This window comes from Protopterus annectens, chromosome 5.part0, assembly GCF_019279795.1.
Source record: "Protopterus annectens isolate FY-2018-M chromosome 5.part0, PAN1.0, whole genome shotgun sequence".
Classification (NCBI taxonomy): domain Eukaryota; kingdom Metazoa; phylum Chordata; order Ceratodontiformes; family Protopteridae; genus Protopterus; species Protopterus annectens.
The window spans coordinates 572,806,891-572,827,831 of NC_056735.1; positions in this window are offsets into that span (position 1 = coordinate 572,806,891).

The following is a 20,941-nucleotide window of genomic DNA, read 5'->3' on the forward strand; positions in this document are numbered from 1 at the left end:
ATCCCAAATAGAACCAGGACACTATCCTCCAAAAAAAGGAAGCCAATCTGGTGGTTTGCTGCCATAAACAAATTGTACAACAGAAGGAAGAAACTGTTGCAAAAGCGAGTAAAATCCCATGAGTGGAGGAGCTCCCTGGTCAGTCTCAGTAAGAAGCTGCGATCCCTGATAAAATCCTCCAAAGCTAGTTATGAAAACAAAATTGCCACTGATTCTAAAGACAACCACAGATCATTCTATAGCTATGTCAAGAATCTCAATGGCAACACTCAGATCTGCTCTGAGTTACAGCACAATGGCACTAAATATACAGATCCAACTGATATTGCCAACATCCTGGCAGATAGGTTCAGTGCTAACTTTACCCCCTCTCACCCCCTAAAGAGCCCATCTCTATACCGGAAGAATGCAAAGTTCCTGTAATCATGGCTGCACAGGTAAAAACCACACTCTCCAAAGCCAAGAACACAGCATCCATGGGACCAGACAACATCCCAGGCTGCGTATTACACGAACTACAGAACAAACTGGTACCCCACCTAAGTACCATGTTCAATCATAGCCTTACCTCAGGCTTTGTGCCTGCTGAATGGTGCACAGCAATGGTTATCCCACTCCACAAGGGGGGAGCCACCACAGACCCCGGGAACTACTGCCACATTAGTCTAACGAGCCTGGTCTGCAAGGCCATGGAACGTATCATCATGGAACTTATAAACAAAGACATTGGTAATCTCCAAACTCTGGATCCCACCCAGTTCAGGTTTGTAAAAGGCATATCATGTCTCCTAAATCTGATAGACTTTTTTGAAGAAGTGACCAAAGCCGTAGACAAGGGTAAGGTGGTTCGCACAGCTTATTTAGATCTTGCCAAGGCTTTTGACTCCATCCCCCACTCTGGAATTATAGATAAACTCACTAAACTAGGTATAAATCCCTATGTCATAAGATGGGTTGCCAACTGGCTCACTGACAGAACCCACACTGTGAAAGTAGCAGACTCCAAATCTGACTTCAGACCAGTGTCAAGTGAAGTACCACAGGGTTCAGTCTTGGGTCCTCTCCTGTTTGGTATCTACTTCTCTGAAGTATAGGCTAACACAGAAGGTCTTTGGCTAATGAAGTTTGCAGATGACTGCAAACTAGGAGCCCTAATCAAAACTCCTAATGATGTGGACATCCTACAAAAGGGCCTCACTGAGACAGATGCCTGGTGTCAAAGCCATGGCCTCAAGCTCATTGCCAAAAAGTGCATTGTCATCCCCTTTGGTAAAAACTCTGTACCCATGAACTACAACATAGGCGGTAGTATACTTAACACTGAAAGTGTGACAAGAGACCTTGGTACACAGGTGGACAGTAGTCTCTCCTTTGATAATCACATTGCCACAGTAGTCAGGAAATCCTTCTATGTGGCACACCTCATCACAAAAGGTTTCCCCTCTACTCATCACTCATTAGACCCATTATAGAGTACAACGCCCCTTTTGGTATGTACCTCACAAGACATCTACAACAACTTGAAAGGCCACAGAAATACCTCACAAAGAGGATTACTGGCCTCAAACAGATGCCCTACGCAGACCGTCTCAAAAAACTCCAGCTTTACTCCATTGCATATCGCCTACTCAGAGGTGATCTCTGCCTAACATACAAAGCTATGTCAAACCCAGAGCTGTTGGACATGCTCCACTTAAAGAAATCCCAATCCCTCCGAGGTACACGCTCTAGGGACCTAAACCTTGTCACCACAATAAACAGAACATGCCGGAGGGTAGATTCCTTTCCCAGAGACTTCCCATACTCTGGAATAAACTACCTATCTATATCAAACAAAGCTCCTCATTAGCACTCTTCAAGAAAAATCTTGATGATTGGATGGGAAATAGGAAATTCACCCCAGGGATCACCTCTGTGGCTCTGCTCGACAATGGCACAGGGAAATAATTTTCTTGGGTGGCAAAAGCCAGGGTACCTTTTTGGCTGTGCTTGTATAGGCCCCAGGGCCGATAGCCTAGTACCTACCTATGAACCTATGAACCTATTTGAGGGACGTTGGTCTAAAAAACCTATACAACCTGGTAACCAAGTACAGGTGCATGACTTATAGCTGCTATATATATATATATATATATATATATATATATATATATATATATATATATATATATATATATATATATATAAATAAGTCAGTTTTGTATCATAATGTCAGATGTAAAAGACAGACATAATAAGTTTGATCATCACAATAGTGAAAAAAAATGAGCACAATAATATCGAGAGAGGAAAACTATTTCCTCAACTCCCATACAACACTAGCTTCAATTTGTCTGCAGACCACCCGACCCCGCACCACCTTAGTAATGGGTACTAGCCCTAATGCTGCCCCTTCCCACAACCCTGACCTTATACCCTACCTTCATTAAAACCATCCCATAACACAGGGACATAAACAACACTGCACAAACATTCACAGACACACAAAAATCACTACATCTATCCCCTATCCTATAACCTGTGTTATGTGTGTGTATCTATATATTCATATATGCATACATGTATGTATGTATGTGTGTTGGGGTGGGTTGTGCATAGTACAGATATTAGACCATGTTCAGAGGTGTTATGAGGCACTTGATCTAAGGGCTGATGCACTACTATCCTTTAGTATACAGCAACATCTGTAGCATTTACCCACAAATGCATAAACGCAAAATGTTTATATAAAAGATTTGGGTATACTGAGAATAGGACTTTCCTTCCTGTAGATTATTTAGTGGCATTGTGTATTTATATATAATTATATTAGCCAGATTTGCTAGTTGAATTTTTTTTTGGTTTTCTTTTTTCTTCTACAGTGTTTGTGAGTTAACAGAATACTTTGCTATGTATAGGTTATTTGTCAATATTTTTTTAAATAATGCACCATTTTTAAAGTCACCTTTCTAAATAAATAATGATCTGAATAAGGGCTGAGTTTCACATGCCCAAATCTATAAAAGTAGTAAGTTCTGCAATAAAGAAACTGTGCTTGTACAAGAGTGTCAGACAGCGGTTTCAGGATGGGTCATTGGAATAAGGGAAGCTACTTGCTGGTAGACCAGAGCAACTGAGTTGCTGCTTAGGAGATAAGGAGGTGTTTTAAGCATATGCTGACTGGGTAGGGCTTCATAAATAATTTGTACATCAGTAGTCCGAACAGGTACCAGTAAGTGCTTCACAATTTTGCATTCACTGCAGTTGTACAAGGTCAGTATCTGAATCTCTGAAGTGCAAAATATTGTGATAATCAAGTCAAGGAGAAACTAGTTCATGAGTTCCTGTCTGCAGTTTAGAACACATTATCAAGTGCATACCTTGGAGATGTTCCCTGTATTTAGATATGAACATTTTATTATTGTCGACACTTGATCCATCAGTATCAACATGCTATCCAAGTGAATGTGCACACCTGTTACAAATTCTACTTGAATCCCCTGTAGAAGATTAGCGAGGATAGGATAGAAAGGGAAACTGGGATGGGTTAAAAGGAAAGTAGAATGCATTAAAACTCGGTTCCATTTTATCTGAATTTTGTTTTAAATTGTTTTGATATGGCTACTCAAGAAAAGATTCCAGACAGTTGTCTAAAAGTCTGAAGTCTGAAGTCAGATTCTATTAGCTCTTATATTAAAACTGAATCAAACACCGAAGAACATATAATCAAACTAAAGGAAAATCTCACAACTCCTTCTCTTATTTTATGTCAACCTAATCTATTGCATTGATCTTATACACCTGTAGTCACTCTGACAAGCATTTGTTTAGCTTTCTAGAACTCTCATACATTTCAAACTATTTACCTTCTCACTACAGTTCTTACCTACCTTACTATTTCTTCCTATTCTATTTCAGTTTTCTCTGTATCATCACTCCTACCTCATTTCATAAATATTTAATAATTTTTCAAAACATTTTCCTAACTATTCAATGTCTATAATTATCATTGTCTTAATAAGGTGCAATATATATTAATATTGCTACAACTGTACAGATGTACTTAAACCCATGTATCAAAATAAGTTTATTATCCCTTCTTCATTAAGTTACATTATACTCCATAACAATTGTATCCTGGAGCCTTTCTTCCCAGACATCTGCTGAAAAGAGGCTATTTTAATTCACATAGACTATCAACAAATGTAATTAAATAAAAAGTAAATAAATAAGCAAACATACAAATAAATAAAATAAAATAAATCAACATCTGATCCTGAAAGAAGGATAGAAATAGGTGGATGTCATCTGCATTGCAAGGATTTTGCATACTTCTGCATTGTTTGGCCTCTTTCCTGTGGAAGCATATACACCGTGAAACTTGATTCAGGATGAAATTTTACTCCATACGTTATAAGTATTTAGCAGCTCGTGGTGGTGCTGCGGTAGCGTTGTCGCCTCACAGTAAGACGTTGTCTTGTTCGATTCTCAGCTAGAGCGTCTTCTGTGTGGAGACATGCATGAATGGGCGTACCTTCATTGAAGGTTGTGCGTCAGGGCTGGCAACTCGGCACGTAAATATCTACTGCCAATCGTTAGCAGACCGGAGTTCCGCTGTGGCGACCCCTAACCGAAAAAATCCGAAAGACAACGTTATACTAAGTATGATCTACTTAGAAATGCCCCATAAGTTAACAAGAGAATCCAGTAAGTACAATGAAAGAAAGCTTGTGGTGGATCCAAAACCATTTGAGAGGGACCCCAGTTTCCTCTGTGTCATTCACTTGTGTGAGTTTATAAGTACTAGGACAGAATATAAACTATGATTGCATGCAATTAAATGTGATTTCCCACTCTAATAGGGATGTTTTATTACTTGTTTAGTCTTAAAGCTGGGTTTTATGAGGACTGACGGAACAATGAGATGTTAAGTGAAAATACAGCTCTCATACAGCTGTCCATTAAAAAATGTCTTAATAACTATACCTACAACATGAATATTTAAGACACAGGGTAAGTTATCCATACTGGATATAGCTAAGCAAGCTTTTGACAGAATAAGGCTAACAACAGCATTTTTTGATAAAGATGGGAACAACAGTTTGTACAGGAAAGTAAAATCTGTAAAGTCACTGGGCTGAGGACTTCTGAGTAACAATAACTAGCTTTGAATGTCTAGATCCCTTCATGCAGATTGGGCATAAAGATAAAACCACACTCATGTTTCCCCATAGTCCACATGAAGAAACTGTAACAAATAGTAGTGTGGAAATTTTCAATAATATAATCAGTAGACTTGAAAGTATTTGAAGGACGATACAGTATAATTTTGGAAATGCTATGAGTGAAAAACTATGTGGTCTCATTGTGAGATGCAGAAAAAAAATTGAATGGTCAAACAGATAAAGCTGGACAGGAGTCTGACCATTGTACAAGTTTTGCTAGAAAAGGGGTAACAAAAATCTCAATGGGAAAATATTGCCTTTTAACATGTGATTTCTTAATGGTGTGCTTAACAGTGGGTATACAAACCATGTCTGTCTTAAAGAAGGCCTGACAAAACTAACTTTGAACTCAAGGAGGCTTGACTTTCTCTCAGAAATGTTAAAAATTTATCTTACTCTAGGCATTCCGGGTACGATCTAACTGTACCAACCTTCATAAGAACCTCTATAGACATGGCACACATGAGTAAACTAAGTGAAGTATTTTTTCCTCAGGTGCTTTTAACTTTCATACCTGACAGCCATCAAGCTTCCATCAGCCTTGAGCCAATTTCCTGTCTTGCCACTTGAAGGAGCTTTTTGCTGGAGTAATTGTGTGGGACTAAGCTTGCATGGTAGAGATGCCTGTAAAATATGTGGCCCTAAATAGTGTGTATTAAAAATAAGTTGTGGAGTTAACTTTGAAAATCTAAGTGAGCTCAGATTTCTTTTTGTTCTGCAAATAATCCCATGTTAGTGCATGTTGTGTGTGTCTGAGCCTAACTTGTGTAGTGAAAGTGTTACAGAAAAGGTTTATCTAAGATAAGGTGCAGGCTGAGGTTTAGGGTCAGAGACAAGGTTAGGGTTAGGGTAGCATGTATTAGTATGGTCTTGCAGTAGGTGTCTCCATGCTAATCAAAGCCCTAACTTTAACCCTGCAGTTTGCCTTAATAAACCCTTTTCATAACATTATCAGTACCGAGACAAATTTGGTCTGCATGTGATGGTGCCATTTTTATGTAAAATCATAAAAGAAAATGTTTTCCTGTTTCAGTCTTTTTGTATTTTGGCATATTGTGTTTTCATTAACTGTGCAATTTGATATGAATGCATCAGTCAGGAATGACTCAATGGATTTTCACTTTAATCAGTGACCTTTCACCCATCTTTGTATATATCTATATCTATATCTCTATCTATCTATCTATATATATATATATATATATATATATATATATATATATATATATATATATATATTCTATATCTATATTGATATTTATATCTATATGTATATGTGCGCACACACACACACACACACACACACACACACACACACACACACACACATGCACACATGCACACACACACACACACACACACACACACACACACACACACACACACACACACACACACACACACACATATATAGCTATATATTTTTCAAGTGATGCTGTGTGCATACAAACACACACATGCACACCCACACTTGTGCTCACGTGAGCACACATGCATATAAAAACTTGCACGTTCATTTTTCATGTTGTTGTGTTCTGTCCCAGAAATGACAGTTTGCCTGTAAACATGCTTGTTTTTAAAACTGTAGTTAATCTATACAATCATATCATGGTTGTTAAAGAACAGAAATTACTTAAAACACTTAATTTTCTACTTTATTCTCCTCTCTACAAAATGATTCCTACTCTGTCACGTATTCAAAAAAAGTATGACTCTCCTTACTCTGATCTTTACAATGATGCATTCGAAAATACCTTAGTTTTCTATAGTCTATAAATTTTGCTACATGGGAATTATGCAGTTTTTTTTATTATATTTCTAAATAACAATCAAAATGTAAACAATTGTGGATATTAAATGCCAAATTTCATTGGAGACATTTTCTTCTTCTCTGTCAGTCTCTGTTACATACCCACATATTGCTCACATAGGATCAAAGGGCTCAAACAGATGCCATATGCTGCCCAGTTAAAGAAACTCCAGCTCTACTCAGTGGCATACCGCCTGCTCAGAGGCGATCTGTGCCTGACGTATAAAGCCATGTCCAACCCAGAATTAATGGACATGCTGCACCTCAGAAAATCCAAATCCCATCGAGCTACGTGCTCGAGAGACTTGAACCTCAGCACTGAAATAAATAGGACATGCTGGAGGGACAGATTCATAACCCAGAGGCTCCCTTCACTCTGGAATAAAATCCCAGTCCAGGTTAGGCAGAGTCCCTCATTGACTCTCTTCAAGAGGAATCTTGATGAGTGGATGGGAGATCGTAGGTTTACCCTGGGTATCACTTCTGTGTCACTGTTAGACAGAGGCACAGTATACTAACCTCGAAAAAGGGCATAGCAAAATTCATTTAAAATGGGTGGCGAAAGCGAAACACACTCTGGCTAGGCTTATAAATGCCCTAGGGCAGATAGCCTAGTATGAACCTATGAACCTATTAACCTATAGGTTTAATGATATGCATTCAGATATAAAATCAATGTACATATTCATAACTAGTCAAACAAACATTTACATTTTTGAAAGGCTGTATGTTTCACAACTTTAGTTTGTGTTTTACTACCACACTGCTTACCTATAGGATCACACATATTATTATTCCCAAGCCCATTGCTTTTATAATAAATCAAATACTGAGATGCTAAAATATTCTATTCCATGGCATTTCACAAAAAAAAAATCTTCAAGAACTTCTAGAGTTTATATGGTACACTTACTGTTTAAATGCACATAACTAGCTAGCAAGTCATTTCGTTTTACAGGTTGGGACTTTACTCCCTTTTGTAGAAAACTGATAGCACTGTGAATATATTAGTGTTAACATACACACATTACTTATATTCATACTTGAGTAAAAAATTATAATAAACAATTGTATGAGTACAAATATTATTAAGACAATAAAATCACATGTAGAAAATGACAATATGTTCAAACATGGAACAAAAGCATGTGGTGCAGCAGCAGCTCGGAAAACACCTAAATTATAAGCAGTGCAGACACAGAGAAATAAAAGCAGCAGTAACAAAGTAATGCAGACACAGAGAAATAAAGGCAACCGTCACAGCAATCACAGAGTAGTGCATGCACAGACAAACAAAGACAGCAGTTTTAAAGTAATGCAGATACAGAGAAACAAAGGCAGCAGTTACAAAGTAGTGCAGACACAGAGAAACAAAGGCAGCAGTTACAAAGCAGTGCAGACACAGAGAAATAAAAGCAGCAGTAACAAAGTAATGCAGACACAGAGAAATAAAGGCAACCATCACAGCAATCACAGAGTAGTGCAGACACAGAGAAACAAAAGCAGCAATCATAGGGTAGTACAGACACAGAGAAACAAAGGCAGCCATCACAGCAATCAATGAGTAGTGCATGCACAGACAAACAAAGACAGCAGTTTTAAAGTAATGCAGATACAGAGAAACAAAGGCAGCAGTTACAAAGTAGTGGAGTCACAGAGAAACAAAGGCAGCCATCACAGCAATCACTAAGTAGTGCAGACACAGAAACAAAGGCAGCAGTTACAAAGTAGTGCAGACATACAGAAACAAAGGCAGCAGTTACACATGCTGCAGACAAACTGAAACAAAGGCAGCCATCACAATAATCACAGAGTAGTGCAGCCATACAGAAATAAAGGCTGCAGTTACAAAGTAGTACAGACACAGAGAAACAAAAGCAGCCATCACAGGGTAGTACAGACACAGAAAAATAAAGGCAGCCATCACAGCAATCACACAGTAATGCAGACACAGAGAAACAAAGACAGCAGTTACAAAGTAGTGCAGACACAGAGAAACAAAGGCAGCAATTACAAAGTAGTGCAGACACAGAGAAACAAAGGTAGCAGTTACAAAGTAGTGCAATCACAGAGGAACAAAGGCAGCAATCACAGCAATCACTGAGTAGTGCAGACACACAGAAACAAAGGCAGCAGTTACAAAGTAGTGCAGTCACAGAAACAAAAGCAGCCATCACAGGGTAGTACAGACACAGAGAAACAAAGGCAGCAGTTACAAAGTAGAACAGTCACAGAGAAACAAAGGCAGCCATCACAGCAATCACAGAGTAGTGCAGACACACAGAAACAAAGGCAGCAGTTACAAAATACTGCAGACAAACAGAAACAAAGGCAGCCATCACAGCAATCACTGAGGAGTGCAGACACACAGAAATAAGGGCTGCAGTTACAAAGTTGTACAGATACAGGAAAACAAAAGCAACAATTGCAGGATAGTACAGACACAGAAAAACAAAGGCAGCCATCACAACAATCACACAGTAATGCAGATGCAGAGAAATAAAGGCAGCAGTTACAAAGTAGTCCAGTCACAGAGAAACAAAGGCAGCTATTAAACAGTAGTACAGACAGAAGGAAAGGCAGCAGTACAGGACAGGTAAGAAAGTACACTTAAAAACTGGTACCTTTCCTAGGAAAGAACTTAAATTGTCAGTTGCTCAGCTCGCTTGAATTGCACTCATACACAAGTAGCTTTTACTCATGCTACTGTGAAGCAGTCTGCAGGATAAAGGGTGGCATGTGGAGCAACCTTAGTATGGGGAGGTTGGAGTAGGAAAACTTCCATAATATAAATACAACTAAGATGCACTTTGTTTTGCTGTTTTTTTTGGGGGGGTCTCAATCTTATCAAATGCTTTTTCACAAATAGTTATGATGCTTTGTCATGCATTAATTTTCAAAGTACTATGTAAGTGGTTAAAACAAGTCAGAATTAGAAAATACACAAGAAAGCTGTGAAATGTGTCTGTACTCGGATATACTGGGTAACAAATGTATGACTGTTCAGATTAAGATAGCCATCAGTCTTCTACAAGAAGCACATTTTTGTGCCCAGGAACAATAAGAAGAAGAGCAGTGAAATAATTTTTAGTTGAAATGAATATCAGTGGATTTCACAGCAAAGAATTTTACCCTTTTGATTGAAATGCACTATTTTCCAGCCCCAGACACTTCATGGAATAGTCCTGTTTGAAATTTTACAATGGAAAATACATTATTTCAGATAATTTTGACTTTGAGACCATTAAGGTCCAGTTATATTAAAAATGGATTCTGTTACTCATGCAAAACATGATTTGGGAAGGTGCCCGAGAATTTATTGGCTGAAAGACAGTTTCAGCCTTCTTGCCACAAAGATACACCTGAAAAGATGCAATTATCTGTATCCAAATGGATGTCAGGAACATTCAGGTCAGGACTGCTTCCTGACTGCCAACTTGCTACTCTCTTCACTTTAAATGTATTTGCATAGCAAAGCCATTGTTTAATTAAAGTGTGCATATACTCTTTGGTACCTGTGAATAACATCTGTGCTCTGTCAATAGCAGACTGATAAACTGTATTGCCTCAAGCAGAACATTTTGAAAGGGTGCAGTTGCTGAGGCATAGTTCATCTTCAATACTGACAGCATTCCGCAGATTTGCAGTTTTTAATGTTTTTTTCATTTGTTTTGGGCTATGCATGTACTATTGCTTGACAACCAGCAGACAAAGAACCCTTAGTGTCATGAAGCAGGAATACAACAGGAATAGGGATAATAGCAACAATCTGATGCAGAAATGATTGAAGTCAGGCTTTATAAATAGTGGCTTCTTCGAAACCTTCAGGAGCCAGTTGTTCAGAAGAGCAATTATTTCATTTTCTTTGAGATTGTATGACATCAGAGTGAGAATAAATATATAAAAGAGGCTTTGGATTCTGGCTGCTACTGTGTAGTTGCATGATTTTTGCAAAAACACTTTTTTTCTCAAAATCGTCTAGTAGTTTTGTGAAGTCAGAATTCAAAGAGATATTTTGAACCCTTGTATTTTTCCACTGTAGTTATTTAAAACTTTGTCCTAAAGCCTATATACCATACGCCACAAATTGAATTTACCTGAAACATTTAAGTTTGGGTATAGTCAATGAAGAGAGGACAGCATTCAGTACCATTCCAAATTATTTCACCTGTTTGATTCTTCAAAGAAAGCTTGCTTCATTCTGTCACACCCTCAGAGAGTCAATAATTCCTCCAGCCTGATCTACATAAACATCATTGCTATGTTTCTGGACCATTCAGTAGCCATATTTGTGAAGGAAATCATTTATTTATCTAGTCAAAATTTTCTCCTCCTGTATTGCTGACCATCTGGCCACCAGTCATGTTGCTAACGCTGATGGCTGTGGTTTGGCATTCATGCAAACAACCTTCAGAATTTTTCTTTTGTACTTAAGGTCTACCATTCTCTGCATACCCTTGTATGTGTCTGATTGTTGGATATGGAATAGGACAGTGTAAGAGACCGCTAATAGTTTCTGTAAGTGATGCTATCTCAGTATACCAATCTGTCTGTAGACAGATGATACCATTCACCTCTTGTCTACACCTAGGATTGTAGATAGTGTGTTCATCAGGGAACATATGCACCCATCCTTCTCCCAAGAGATAGAGAAGATCAGGATCTGCCTAATCATTCATGTCCGTCCCTAATTAACTCTTTCAATGGAGGTGCTGCTAATTTAACCTAAGTCATATGGGTCATACTTCTTACTCCTTCCCTCTGCTCTCCAGAGCAAGCAACAGGAAACCATTTATTTGTTTCCATTGTTTGTTTGCATATGAGCCCATTACTCCACAGTGATGCTAGTAAGTATATTGGCGGTTATACATAAGATAAGTAGGCCATTTGTACATATTGTTTCTTGATTTTACAGAAGTGAGACAGTTTACTTATAAACATGGCGAGAAGAAGGCCAGTTATATATGCCTATTATATTTAACTTCATGAGGCTCAATGTAAGAAAATATTGCCTGGGGAGGAATGAGGTTTAAAAGGAGTCAGGACTTCAATGAGCTATGTAACATTTGACTGAAAAAGATTGGTTAGATTATAAGTGATGTGTAATGTTTGCAAATGGGAGTATGTCAGTATGGTTTGTGATGTAAAATGCTTGCAACTAAGATTGTGTCGTGGTTTGTTTTCATTTTTATAAATGTACGATTGATTATGTGTAAGTGATGGTTTAATAAAGATGTTTCTTGTTTAAAAAAGGGGGGTTAGGAATTGACTAATTTACTGTATGTAATGTTGCTTAGGTTACATAACAATATATATATATATATATATATATATATATATGAAGTATAATGTTTGTTAATGTTAATTTGTTAATGCCGTTTGATTACTTTTGTATAAATGTAAATTTGCCTAATTCACAAGTGATAATTCAATAAAGGTGTTTAAAAAATACTGCCTGTGTGGATTTACTACTTTTTGTATCTTGTTTGTATACTGTACACAGAATGTAAATTAATTACACTTACTCTTCTAATAGGTTATGCATTTTAACATTTGTTGCCATTTTCTCAAGGTTAACACAAAACATGTAGAAATTCAGTTAACTGACCTGTATTCTCACATTATGCAGTTGAGATTGTCAATGTCAAATAACTTCATAAGTAATTGTGTTTGCAGTTTATTTCCTTAACCTCCATTACAGTCTGTCCACTGTCCAGAGCACTTAGCACTATACATTCTAAATGTTACTAAATTCTCTGGAAGTACATTTGAATTTTAAAATCGATGATGTGCATGGTTCTCTGTTTTTCTTTCTTACTGCAGATTTCAGTGCATTACTAAAAGCTGATTTAGAAACAAGTAAACAGAGTTTAATAGCATAAAGTAAGTCAATGGCAATAGTTGCACATTTTAGGTTCTTAGATTAGTATTAGGCTAACTGCCCTTTTGGGTCATTTTAAGCCAAGACAATTGTACCACGTGAGAATCAAACCCTGCACCTTGTGTCTGTAAATGCAATATTTTTACCATTATGCCAACCTCACAATTATTTGAATAGTGCATGGTTTATTCATGTCATATTTATTGCTGTTTCAAGACAGCTATCATAAAAGATTAAATAGAGACACTGCATGGTTTATTTAGTAGCTATATTTGCTTAGTGCAGTATGTGTAGAACATTTGCAGATTTATACATGCTTATAACAACCATTCCAAGATGTGCTATTTATATAAATATGTAACTGTACAGAGTAACATACCACATTTAAATAGGTGCCAATCTATGAAAGGAAAGAGAACTAATTAGCAAACAATATTATAATTCATGCATAGAAAAGGTTGATCTTTAATGCGAGTGTGTTTTCTCAGACTTTTCTTAGTTATTTATTGGCATTCAGTAATGAAAAGGAACAATTAGCATTTGAAAATGGTCCATCAAATACATTGCCTTTGCTGTTAGCTGTCAATCGTTCTGTTCTTTGTTCTTTGACTCACAAAACAACTAAGCCTACAGAGAACTGTCACACTCTGCCTAAAAAAAATAATTCCACTTTGGAAATCTGCCACTACTCATCATGTTCTTCCTGTTCATGATTATTATTTATTTGTAGCTTGTCTCAACTTCTGCATGATGTTACTTATGTGAGGACATTATTAGATAATGGATAACACTGCCAACAAGACTTTAGTTAAATTTATCACGTGTACTCATAAATTGATCAAAATGGATTCTCAGAAGTATACCTTGAACCTGTCAAAAGCACGTTAGTTGCTATAGCAGTTTCTTACTCTCTTGAGTTAATAAGAATGAAACGTTGCATTCTTTCTTATATTTTAAAACTAGCTCAGAGAAAAAAATAATGTGTACCAAAGTGAAGAGATGATACAAAATAAGGCTGCACACCAATACAAATAAAATGCAGAGCTTTTCATAATCTGCCTAGTTTTGATATCCATTGTCACTGAAAATTCTGCAGCTACAGCTCATGTTTTGCTTATTAGTACATACATTTTCCTTTCACTTCATTACTGCTAGAATATTTCATACGTAAAAGGGCCAACTAGTACTCTTCATTGTTATATTTTAAAAATATCATCCACTGACTTTTGCAATGAAATTATATTTTTTAAGAAGTAAATTAATTAAATGCAAACTACAATAGTACTATAGTTGTAGTTTTCATAATAGTAATAGTAACTCTTCTTCTTTCAGCTTTTCCTGGTTAGGGGTTGCCACATTGGATCAACTGTCCGCTCATGATTGGCAGTGGAGTTTTACAGTGTTGTTAACCCCTCCCCAAACATACAAGACTCTGATCTAGCTACCCAATTCAATTTTTTCTTCATTGACTCCATCTCCAAACTTACCTCTTCTTTTTCAAATAATAATCCACCTCCTACCTCCACTTCTTCTTCAAATAACAATCCACCTCTTACCACCACTTCTCCTCTCCCACCTCCTTCAAATAATAATCCACCTCCTACCTCCACTTCTTCTTCAAATAACAATCCACCTCTTACCGCCACTTCTCCTCTCCCACCTCCCCCTCCTACTTCCTTCTCCCACTCCTCACCCTCTCAACCCCCAGCATTTTTCATTAAACCTATTCCTACTTCTACTATAAGAAAACTCCTACAGAAACTGAAACCTTGCACCAATGCCCCTGATAACATTCCCTCATACTTCCTCAGCATAGCTGCTGATGCTATTGCCCTCCCTATCAGTATCCTAATCAACCGCTCTATCCAAGAAGGTCTTGTTCCTCAAATCTGGAAAAAAGCTTATATCATTCCCCTGCACAAAGGAGGTAACAATACTAATATTTCCAATTTCCGTCCCATTGCCATCCTCTCTCCCATTTCTAAGATCCTAGAGAAATGCATTCACCTTCAACTCCTCCCCCATCTCTTGGACAACAACCTATTAACCCCTACCCAACATGGATTCAGACCCCATCATAGCACTATGACTGCTCTCCTTTCCTTCCTTGAAACTGTGAATAAAGCTAGAGATCTTGGCTTCACTGTATCTACCATCCTTCTCGATCTCTCTAAGGCCTTCGACACTATCTCTCATAACCTTCTTCTTACTAAACTAGATAACCTAAACCTCTCACCCTCTTCCCTCAAATGGTTTACCAGCTATCTCTCCAATAGGCAACAAGCAGTCAAATGGAAAAAGGCCACCTCCTCCTTCCTCAACACCCCCACAGGTGTCCCTCAAGGTTCCATACTGGGACCCCTTCTCTTGAATATTTTCATTAATGACTTTTACCACTCCATCCCTCTTACTAGCATTATCCAATATGCAGATGATTCCACAATCATCTGTGCTGCCCCATCCATCCCAACTCTTTTAAAACTAACTCAAGATGTCTTCTCTACCACAGAGCAATGGATGAAAGACAACCATCTTGCACTCAATGCTAGTAAAACTAAACTTATGATTTTTACCTCCTCCAAAACTAAGAACTTCGATCAAAATGTATTCTCCATCACCAGCCAAAATTCAACACCTCTTGAACTGGTATCCGAAGCCAAACTACTAGGAGTTCAAATCGACAACAGGCTTAAATTCAACTCCCATCTACTACTAAACATAAAAAAAAACACCAAAAAATTGGTATGCTCTACCGACAAAATCGGTTTCTCACCTCAACTACCAAATTTACTCTCTCTACTACATTTCTCTTACCCTCCCTTCTCTATGGAGCCCCCCTTCTAACAAATCTACAATCATCTCTCAAAACCAAACTGTCTTCTTGCTACAATAAAATTGCCAGATTTGCCACTAGCAACAAATCATCAACACATCACTGTGAATCTCTCCACAAACTAAACTGGCTAGAACTGCCAAACTACCTATCCTACATTCAGCTCACCTATGCCCATAAACTCATCTTCCAGCCTTCCCTCTGTCCCTCCCTCGCCACTACCTTTAAAATGCACCACACACAAAGACTTCTCAGATCTAATAATCAAAACCTTATAGAAGTTTACCGACCACTCCACCCCCCAGGACAATACCTCCTGTCACACTCTTTAATTCACTTATGGAACTCCCTTCCCGCCTCCATTCGTACCACTACTAGCCTCCAATCCTTTAAAAAATCACTCCACTCTCATCTAACTTCCACATGGGAATGCTCCTGCTCCCATCCCTCATAACCAACACTCTACTTCATTCACCATCTCCCTTCCTTTCTCAAATTCCAAACAACAAATTCTTGCCTGCCTCTAGTACCTAGTAACTCCTGACCCTACTCCATCTAACTACCTATCCTCATTCCAACTGGAAAAAAAAAAAAAAAAAAAAAATTTGATATCATTTCCTTTGATTGAAATACTTTTGATCAGTTTGTTTACCTCTGTAATGAACCTGCAGTCTGTGTGTGTATATTAAGCTTACCTCAGTAATCTTCATGCAATCTATGTGTGTATATTAATCTTTGTGTAACATGTATTTAGGAGCTTTTAAGAGTATATTAAGCATAGTTTGTTTACCTCTGTAATCTACATGCAATCTATGTGTGTATATTAATCTTTGTGTAATATGTATTTAGGAGCTTTTCTCCCCAGGACTCCATTGAAAATGGGTTCATTAGGCCCAATGGACTATCCTGGTTAAACAACTGCAAATAAATAAAAAATAAATAAATAAATTGAGTTGCCAGCCCAGCGTCCAACCTTTCACAGAAGGCACACACACACACACACACACACACACACACACACACACACACACACACACACACACACACACACACACACACACACACTCCTAGGGCCAATTTAGAGTATCCAATCCACCTACAGCATGTCTGTGGGATGAAACCAGAGCAAACCCACGCGACCACAGGGAGGACATGCAGACTCCACACAGAAGGCACCCCAGCTGAGGATTGAACCGGAATACCACTTGCTGTGAGATGACAATGCTAACCACTGCACCACTGTGGCCACCCTAATAATAATAATAATAATAATAATAATAATAATAATAATAATAGCAACTGTAAATCAGAGTGTGTGTTACACCTTTAAGAGCCATTCCAGTCCATGGGCATGTGCATATAAGTAGTGAGCATGTGCAAGCAAGAGTGTCATTTGTTTGAGTGAGAGCTGGAGTGAAAGCATGTATGTTTGTAGCAGTCAGTCAGTTTGTTTAAATGTAATGTTCCAGTCATCCAACATGATGTGTTTGTGTGTAATAAACTACTTAAAAGAACACCTAAGCATTGTAGTCTTATTTGAATACACAAGATGACCGACAAGGTGTCCGAATGGGATCCAAAGTAAAACTTCTTCAAGGCCATAAGGCCACAGTTGGAAGAATATAATGAAGTGAATCAAATGACTCGCAAACAGGTCAGAAAGATAAATCCAGGTACTAAAAATCTCTTTTAAATAACATTTTACTCAAAGAATATAAAACAAAGCATTAAAACCATTCAAAAAGAGTTTCTAATTAAATGAAATGTTCAAAATTACAATATATTGATAACAGTACTTCTTATGAAAATGCTTGAAATAACTTCCGAATAATATAAAATGTATAAAAAAGGGAAACAACTGTATTTTTTGATATGTGCTTCTTTTTCATATTAACTAAAGCTTAAAATATCCAAGGTATGCAAATTGTTCACAAGTGTGCGCAATTATTTCGCAGAATGCAATCATTTCGCAGAGAGTGTTGTGCAGTTGAATATTTTTCGAGTACTTGGTGTGTGCATTTGAATATAATTATAAAAATATTTTGTTTGCATGGCAGAGGGATTTCACAGACCTGCTCCACTTGTATTTGATAATAATGTTGCTGAAAACTGCAGAGTGTTTGAGCAGGAGTACGATATTTTCATACAGGCTGCTTTTTCTGATAAAGACGCACATGCAAAGGTATTTATTCTGCTTAATTTAGCTGGTTCAGAAGCCACAGAAAGGGAGCATTCATTTGTGTATGCCCCAGCTGTGTATGAAGGGGAGGGGGAAGACCACCATACTGTGGTACCACCTGAAACACTGGAAGACTCTGAGTGCTTAAAATGTAAATTTAGAGAAATGTGTAACCCCCAAACGAATATTACAATGGAAAAGCACATATTTTACACAAGAGGTCAAAAGCCTGGTGAAACATTTGCAGCATATATAACTGACTTGAGAAACAAGGCAAAAATGTGCAGGTTTGGTGATTTAAGAGATGAGTTGATAAAAGACAGGCTTGTGTGTGTGTGGTATTAAAGATGATGCAGTGAGAAAGATTTTGCTTTGAGACAGTGATTTAACTTTGAATAAGGCCACATACATTTGTCAAATATATGAGTCACAGAAAAGCACACAAATGTGCTTATAAATAAGAAAAGCATGCTTGCATTGCCTTTCAATGCTAATGTTAATAGCATGCAACACAAGGTTAAAATATATAGGCCTAACGGCAGGACCACGAACTGTGTCTCTCTAGTAAAACCCATGGCCACTTCAGCAAAACCCAGAGCAGCTACAGTAAAACCTGGGGCACACTCAGTAAAGGAAAGGGGTGAGTCAGCATAACTTGTGACAGGCCTCATCATGAACTGCTGTAATTGTGGAAGTAGCCATGTGCTCACACAAGAGACATGGTTAGCTTTTGGTCAGCAGTGCCACACATGTAAAAAGTGGAATCATTTCAAAAGTCTATGCAAATCAAAAGGGGTACATTCTTTTATTAAAAGAGAGCATTCAAAGAGGCAATATGACCAGCTAGAAAGCTGTGACCCTACTTTTTATGTTGATGGTGTGTCTGTGCTTGATGAAACAGTCGATTCAGTAGATTTGTTGGCATAGATTGAAGTATTTTGTACTGTTTTGATTAATAGGAGACCAGTAGAACTCAAAGCTGATACTGGTTCAAAGTGCAATGTTATGTCAGCAGAAATGTTTGCCAAAGTAAATGCTGGTGAGAAGCTTGAACTGGCAAAGTGTGCAAAGCTTGTTGCTTATGGTAGTGAAGAAATTCAGACCAAAGGCTTAGTAGTGCTCTCATGTTATTCTGCTGGGAACAGCTATGACTTGCAATTTTACGTAGTCAAGAGACACATGCAGTCATTGTTAGACCTCAAAGGCAGTTCAAAAATGGGACTGCTTTCATTTAATGCAGAAGTCCACCATGTAAGCACATGTAACAATGAACATTTCACACAAACTATTTTTTCTGACTATGCTGATCTTTTTGAAGACAGGTTGGGCAAACTCCCAGTTGTGTACTTCATGGAATTAGACCACGAGGTAATGCTAATTATCAAACCAGCACAGAAATTTCCAGTAGCTATGCAAGGCAGAGTCAAAGCTGAGTTAGATAGAATGGTGCATCTAGGAGTAATTTATCCAGTAGAAGAACCAACTGAATTGGTATCCTCCATGGTGGTAGCTCATAAGAAAAGCACAGATGATATTAGAATATGTATTGATCCAAGAGATTTGAACAAAGCACTAAAATGACCTCATCATGCAATGCATACAGTTGAGGAAGTTGCTGATCTTATGCCAATATCGCTGCACTGCTTTTTCTGTCTTAGATGCAAAAAGTTCATTTTGGCAAATTTTGCTTGACTGAAAATCTTCACTGCTAACCACGTTCAGTATACCATTTGGAAGATATAGATTTTTGAGAATGCCATTTGGGATAAATTCTGGCAGTGAAGTCTTTCAACATGTGATAGAGCAATTTTTTTCTGGCTATCCATGTGCTATTATAGTAGATGATATTCTTGTAGGCGGCAAAGGTGAAGTTGAACATGATAGAAACCTCAGGAAAGTTCTGCAACATGCTAATGAAGTGAATCTTAAGCTAAATTCTCAGAAATGCAAGTTCAGGCTACAAGAAGTTACTTATGCAGGTCATTTGTTTACCAGTTTGGGCTTACAACCAAAACCTTCCAAGCAAACTGCAATTCTTGAGATGCCAGCTCCAGCCAATGTCACCTCTTTACAATGTTTTCTTGGCATGGTCAATTATTTGGACAAGTTTATTCCAGATATGAGTGACCTTCAACACTCCTAAGAGAGCTGACATGCAAAGATATAACCTGGTCCTGGTTGGAACATCACCAAAGAGCAGAAAGATATTATGATGTTCACAAACCTGTAACTCTTTCTTGTGATGCTTCACAGTTTGGTCTTGGTGCAGTCATTCTTCAGGAGGGCAGACCAGTAGCCTATGCATCCAGAACTCTAACCCAAACTGAGAAGCAGTATGCTGAATTAGAGAAAGAGCTCCTGGCAATTGTGTTTGCATGTTCAAAGTTCCATGATTATATTTATGGCTGACCTATTTAAATTGAGACTGACCACCAACCTTTGGTTACTATTTTGAAAAATCCAATGCACACAGCTCCTGTGAGATTGCAATGCATGATGTTGAAATGGCAAAAGTACAATTTTCACTTTGTTTACACAAAAGACAATCTTCTTTATCTAGCTGATACGTTATCCAGAGCACCCAGACAAACTACTGAACAGCATGAAAATGAGCAGCCTGATTTTGAAGTCATCGAAGTGAGAAATATTTCTTGCACATATCTTGATGAGCTCAGAACTCACACAGCTTCAGATCCAATTCTCCAGAAGCTCAACCACTTTATCAGTTGAGGATGGCCATCAAAGCAATCTTGTTTACCACTAGATGTGCAGCAGTATTTTCCTTAAAGAGACGAGATTTTGATGGAAGATGGTATCATCATAAAAGGTCCAAAAGCGATTGTTCCAAAATCCTTGCAACAAGAGTATATTAAAATCTTGCATCATGGCCACCCAGCAGCTAATTCTACCAAAAGAAGGGTAAGAGGACTAGTATTTTTGTCATCTATGTCAAAAGATATTGAGAAAGAGCTTTCAGCTTGATCTGTTTGAAAAAGTACTAAACCGCATCAACGAAAAGAACCACTTCAGCTAA